This window comes from Neomonachus schauinslandi, chromosome 7, assembly GCF_002201575.2.
Source record: "Neomonachus schauinslandi chromosome 7, ASM220157v2, whole genome shotgun sequence".
In the NCBI taxonomy this organism is placed as follows: domain Eukaryota; kingdom Metazoa; phylum Chordata; class Mammalia; order Carnivora; family Phocidae; genus Neomonachus; species Neomonachus schauinslandi.
In genome coordinates this window covers 7,047,103-7,054,267 of record NC_058409.1, presented here as the reverse complement: position 1 = coordinate 7,054,267, position 7,165 = coordinate 7,047,103, and positions in this window count along the sequence as shown.

The window sequence follows — 7,165 nt, the reverse complement described above, 5'->3', positions numbered from 1 at the left end:
GCAACATTTGCATTTCATCACATGATTCTTTGGTTTGTGCTTAGAGGATAAGCTGTATGAAAACTTCCGCCCTCGCTCAGATGATCAGACATTCATTCACAGGGCTCTCAGGAGTTGATTGCCCCTTGCCCTGGTAGGGGGGAGGGGGGAAGGAGGTGCTGCACATTCTCATCCTTCCCCACAGAGGACACCTGCAGGCACTGCTTAAATTAGCTCTCTTGCTTTTGTGCTACTCCATCTGGATTTTTTTTTTTTGCCAAGGTATATCTGGGTTTGCATTAGTTAGGTGTGTATATAACAGTGTCCTGGGGAGTGGGAGGGGGGTGGGTGAAATGGGTGAAGAGGATTCAAAGGTACAAACTTCCAGTTATAAGATTCACTAATCCTGGGGACGTAATGTCTAGCGTGTTGACCACGACTATAATACTGTGTTGTGTATTTGAAAGTGACCAAGAGAGGAGATCTCAAAAGTTCCCCTGAGAAGGAAAAAAAAAATTTGTACCTCTGTGTGGTGATGGATGTTAACTAGACTTACTGTGGCAATCATTTCACAATATGTACCAAATCATTATGTTGTACACCTGAAATTAATATTATGCTGTATGTCAATTATGTTTCAACCTAAAAAAATACATTAAGAGAGGCGCCTGGCTGGCTCAGTTGGTGGAGCGTGTGACTCTTGATCTCAGGGTTGTTTGAGACCCATGTTGGGCATAGGGATTACTTCAAAAAAATACATTAAGAAAACTTAAAAAAATGAAAATAAGAGAGTTGCGGGGTGCCTGGGTGGCTCAGTTGGTTAAGCGTCTGCCTTTGGCTCAGGTCTCTATCCCGGGGTCCTGGGATCAGGCCAGTAGTGGGCTCCCTGCTCAGCGGGGAGCCTGCTGCTCCCTCTCCTTCTTCCCTTCCCCCCCATTCTCTCTCTCTCTCTCTCAAATAAATAAAATCTTAAAAAAAAAAAAAGAAGAGTGTTGGCTTAGTGAAAAAAAACAAAAACACATTATTTCCTCCTATTGCCTTTCCCCTCTTGTTGCGGGGGCGGGGGGGGGGTTCCTCCAGAGGTGTCTATTCATCATTTAGTGGCAATGAATTGTATGTCCTGTGCTTCTTGAGGCTGTGGGTTGGGCGCACACAGGTGGCATGGGCAGGGACAGCCATGTCTGGCTCTCCTGACCCTTTCGGAAGTAGAACTCGGCTGCCCGGGCCAGGACACCGGTAAGCTCTCCAACTGGGCTAATCCCAAAGGCTCCCACAGACGGCTTCTTAGCCAGGGGAGCCCGAGGAGGCTGCACATCCTGCCAACCGCTGTGCTTGCAGTGGCTTTGTGGCATCCGGACCGTGTCTGCAGAGGCTTTAACTTTGAAATGCAAGTTCAGTTCTCCCTGTCAGGGCAAAGGGTGGCCTTGGATTCCAAATACACGGTTTGGGACCCACGGACATTCTCATCCCAGTCTTTGCTCTATGAGCAGGTGACTCCATAATTTATCATCCAAATCAAGATATTTTATTTTATTTATTTATTTTTTAAAGATTTTATTTATTTATTTGACAGAGAGAGAGAGCGATCACAACAAGTAGGCAGACAGGCAGGCAGAGGAAGAGGGAGCCTGATGCGGGGCTTGATCCCAGGATGCCAGGACCATGACCCGAGCTGAAGGCAGACGCTCAACTGACTGAGCCACCCAGGCACCCCCAAACCAAGATATTTTAAAAGAAGAAGACTACGTATCATGGGACTGTCCCAATATGGTGGCACATACAGTCTTCTTAGCTATGGCCAGCTTGGGGAGGTCAGTAAGGAGCAGGGAGGCATGGCACTTGGTGGCAGATCGCCTATCTATGGACATCAGGCACGGTGCATGCAGCCTTCCCTGGCCAGACGCATTTCCTTCTCAGGTACAGAGGTGTATCCATGAAAAGGAAGAGTTGATACCATCCATTCTAACCAGCTGTCCTCCCAAGGGTCTTCCAACCCAGATATCCACCCTGTTCCTACCTGCAAAGTGCATAGGGCTTTGTAAAGCAGAGACAACTCAACAGAGGGCCCTGCAAGGCTTCCAATGTTGTGTGCACCCCTGGCCACCTGTGGGCCATGTTGTGGTGGCTGCAGTCCTGCACTCAGGAAGGTTCTTAAAACCTCTTATTCTGACAAGGATGCCAAGACAATTAAATGGTGGAAAGAATAGTCTTTTCAACAAATGAGTCTGGGACAACTGGATACCCATATACAAAAGAATGAGGTTGGATCCCTACCTCACACCATATCAAAAAAATTAACTCAAAATGGATCAGAGGCCTAAATATAAGAGCTAAAACTATAAAAATCCTAGAAGAAAACATAGGTGAAATCTTAGTAACCTTCGATTAGGCAATGTTTTTTAGATAGGACACCAAAAACACAGGCAACCAAAGGAAAAATATGGATATATTGGATTTCATCAAAATAAAAAACAAAACAAAACAATTTTTGTGCTTTATAAGATACCATCAAGAAAGTGAAAAGGCAACCCACTGACTTGTATCCGGAATATATAAACTCTTTTCACAGTTCATCAATAAAAACACAAAAAGATCAATTAAAAAATTGACAGGGCACCTGGGTGGCTCAGTCATTAAGCGTCTGCCTTTGGCTCAGGTCATGATCCCAGGTCTGGGATCAAGCCCTGCATCGTGCTCCCTGCTTGGCGGGAAGCCTGCTTCTCCCTCTCCCACTCCCTCTGCTTGTGTTCCCTCTCTCGCTGTGTTTCTCTCTGTCAAATAAATACAATCTTAAAAAAAAAAAAAAATAGAGGGGACTGCCTGGCTCAGTTGGTAGAGCATGTAACTTTTGATCTCAGGGTCGTAAGTTTGAGCCCCACCTCGGGTGCAGAGATTACTTAAAAATAAAATCTTTAAAAAAATAGAGGATTTGAATAGACATTTCTTCAAAGAAGATACACAAATGGTCAATATAAGCAGATGAGAAGATATTAGACATCATCAGCCATCTGGGAAATGCAAATCTAAAGTCACCATGAGGTACCACTTCATACCCACTAGGATAGCTGAAATCAGAAAGGCAGATAATAATTAATGTTGGCGAGATGTGGAGAAATTGGAACCCTCACATACTTCTTTGTGGGAATTCAAAATGGTGCAACAGCTTCATAAAATGATCCTGCAGTTCCCCAAATGCTTAAACATCGACTGTTACATGACCCAGCAATTCCACTCATAGGTGTTGACCCAAGACAAGTGAGAAACCCATGTCCTCCCAAACACTTGTACACACATGCTCATGCAATATTTTCACAATAGCCAAAAAAGTAGGAATAACCCGAATGTCTGTCAGCTGATAAATGGATAAATAAAACGTGGTATATCCATACAACAGAATATTGTTTGGTAATCCAAAGGAACGAGGTACTGATTCATGCTTCAGCATGGGTGAATCTTGCAAAGATTCTGCTAAGTGGAAGAAGCCAGTCACAGAAGACTACAGACTATGTATTATATGATTGCACTCATATGAAAACGCAGAACAGGGAGATGTATAGGGACAGAAGGTAGGTCAGTGGTTGCCAGGGGTTGGAGGGTGAGTGACTACTCATGTTGGGGGGGGCTACTTTTTGGGGGTGATGATTCATCCCAAAGTTGATTTTGGTGATGGATTCACAACTCTGTGAATATATTGAAAACCACCGAAATGTGCACTTGGCCTCGGTGAACTGTATAGTAAGCAAATGATATCTCAGTAAGGCTGTTACAGAACAAACCCCAACTGTGAGGCTGAGCCAGCAGCACACTCTGGCCCACAGGAGTCTCAGGCTACATTCTTCTTGTATCTTTCCAACAACATGCCACAGCATTTCCATCTTTCTCCTAAAAATCAAAGGAACTGTATCTATGGGACACATCTTAAAACAAGAAAACCCCAAACAAGATTGTTCTCGGACATACACCCCCAGGCACTAACTGTCGGACCATGAGGAATTTTTTTAAGAGGCAAAAGAACAAACGAGTGGAAGTTACGAGTTCTCTGTCTTTTTACCACAATCCAAGGCCATGGGATGGCGCAACAGAAGCTGGACGGCAGAGCTGATGTTTATGTAGACAGAGCAATCCTGGCTGGCCCTCTGGAATAAGGGAGGAGAAGCCACACCACCCTGTTGAGGAGAGCCCTCAATCCCCTTGCATCTGACACCTGACTCCACCATCTGTCCCTGGAACCAGATCACTCATCTGATAAGAAGATGATGCCAAGACGTGGCCCTGGGCAGGACTTAGGAACTGCTGTCTCCATAAGAGGTGGGTGGCTCATGGGGATCTGCCTGTCTGCAAGGGGGATTGGGGACGGAGGTCCTGGGCTTGGTCGTTTGGCCTCTCCTCATTTATTTGAAGAAGCCCACCCTGAACTTACATCATTTTTAGAATACTTCCTGCCCTGTAGGAGCAAGGTTTGGAAAAAAACAGTTGTGTCAAGAGATCTTCAGTGTCAAAGAACTAAAGTAATATCGATTTGGCAACCAGAAGTCCAGCCGAGCCCCAAGCAGGGTGGCCTCGGCATGCTCCAAATCTAGGGATCCAAGTCAGAAGTCTGGATAGCCACTAATGGGATACACAAGGCTGACGATCAGCTCTGCACGGAGGAGGTGTCGGTGAGCCCAGGGCCAGTGGCTACAAATGGAGCTAGGCCACACAGGGGCAAACCGCAGATGCCCAGCCAGCCAAGCAGGAGCCCCAGCCCTAATCATTGCCCTCCACTGGCTCTCCTGACGCTTGAAATCACCTGCTGGGGTATCTGGGCTTTGCAAAGGATAAGAGCCTGGGGACCCTGGCGGGCACGTGCCAGAGAACAGCTCACACTCAGGTCTTCTAACCCCACACCGTGTCCTGTTAGGTGATTTTGTCTGAAGTGCATACAATATTTGGCCCAAAAGATGTCTTGGCTCCAATCGGGTGAGTGGGGCCATGAACTGATAACAGCTGTCAATCAAGACTCTCTCCCTTCTTTTCAGCCACCGTCCCCAGGACGCCGAGGGGTAGGAGGACCCACCACCACCTGGCCCACTGTGGTCGACAGGGAAGGAAGGGCAGGACAGAGCCCCTTGTCCCAGCGCGGGAGGTGCACAGTGTGGCCAGACCACCAACACTCGCAGTATCAGGGGAGGAGGCAGGAAGGGCCCCAGGTGTGCCTGAAGGAGACAAGGATCCCGAAGGGCAGTGCAAGCACAGTCACCATCTGTCCGGGGGTCCTGGAGCTTCCAGAGGGTGGGTGCAGGGCTGTGATGGGCGGGGCACCTGGCATGGGCCACTCCTCCCCCCCTCTTCCAGCTCACTCCCTGAAGATCCCCAGTGGACAAAACCATATTCCCAGGGTCGGGGACTCTTCTGCTCCAAGACATGAATTCATCTGCAAAGCCTTGGGGTTCTGGCCTACACGTGGCGTCTGGGCTGTTATAAGGCCCATGTGGCCTGGAGGTTCACATCTTTGGATAAACAGGAAATAAGCCTGAACTAGCATTTCTGGCTCAAAGCTCAGCGCCCCCCCCCCAATCCCCAGTTCCTGTGCCCGTCTCAACAGGGAGAGGAGGAGGATGTTGGCAGCCTTCCCCTCTCGGGCTCCCAAAGGGGAAACTGAGGCCCAGGGAGACGAAATAGCCCCCTGAGGTGACAAGTGCACAGTAAATCCAGCGGGGCTGGAATTTCAAGCACCCAGGTCTTGGGCAAGGGCTATAGGACTCAGCTGAAGGCTCTTGGCCCCGCCCACCCCAGCTGTGGCTCCCCTCCCCCTCCCCCCCCCCCCCCTGCGCCCCCCTCCCTCGACCCCATCAGGCTCTCTCGCCTCACTGGCCAGTACTCCGGCCTCCTGCCCAGAACTGCTTGGCGTGGACTTCAAAGGAGCAAGACAGCTGAGCATCTGGGGCCTGCCTGGTGTGCGCTGAGTGGGCGTCAAGGATGCTGTGCCGCAGAGCCACCTGTCCTACGGGTGGAGGCTTTCTGGGCCACAGCCCGCCCGGCAGCTCGGTTGGCTGAGTCCCCCCACCCCCTCCCCGTGGCAGCTGTGCACACAGGGTCCAGGAAGGGCATCCAGAACTTCTGCCACACACGGCCAGGCTGGCGGGACCACCGAGGTCCCACTGATAAGACAGCCTGGCCTTTTATAAAAACCCTAACTCCGGGCAAGTCAATGAGTATCTCTGCACCACAGCTTTCTCATCTGTAAAATGGGGCTAATAATGCTGACACTTCGGGGCTGTTTGTAGAAATTAAATCAGGTGACACATGGAAGTGCCTGGAATGAAGGAGGGCTGAATAAATGTCACTTCCCTCTTCCCGGGGGCCCTGGGGCTCATCCGGTCCCCTCTTGACCTCTTGTGCCTGTTAGAGGTACAGCTACTTGGGGGCCCCTTGGTGAGTGAGGAGGGGCTGATGGGCTTAGTCCTGCTCTGAGTCTGAGCTCCACGTCAGGCACTCAGCTGTGGCAGGCAGGTGGTGACCGCACTGGGCTGAGTGTCACAAAACCTGGCTCGAAGTCCTGGCTCTGCTCCTTACCAGCTGTGTGACCTCGGACAAGTCCATTCCCCACTCAGTGCCTTGGTTTCCTTGCCTGAGACGTGGAGAAAACTACCTCCTGACTCTCCTCTGATTGTCATGAGGATTCATGTGGCAGGCATAACAATGACTCTCCCCCAATATCCATGCCCTAATCCCCTGACCCTGTGAATATCTTCCCTCTCCATGATGTACTGGGTTGTAGAGAGTCCCTCAAAATTCATGCCCACCCAAAACCTCCGAACACGACCTTATTTGGAAAGGGTCTTTGCAGGTGTAATCAGTAAAGATGAGGTCATACTGGATCTGGGTGGGCGCTAAATCCCATATGACTAGCGTCCTTATAAGGAGAAAGAGACACACACAGACACACGTACAGGGAGACAGCCACGTGAGGACAGAGGCAGAAACTGGAGTGATTTAGCTCTAAGCCAAGGAATGCCAAGGATTGCTAGCAACCACCAGAAGCTAGGAAGAGGCAAGGAGGGGTTCTTCCCTAGAGCTTTTGGAGGGAGCTTGGCCCTTGATTTTGGACTTCGGGCCTCCAGAACAGAAAATAAATTTCTGTTGTTTAAAGCCACCAAGTTTGGGGTGCCTGAGTGGCTCAGTCAGTTAAGCGTCTGCCTTTGGC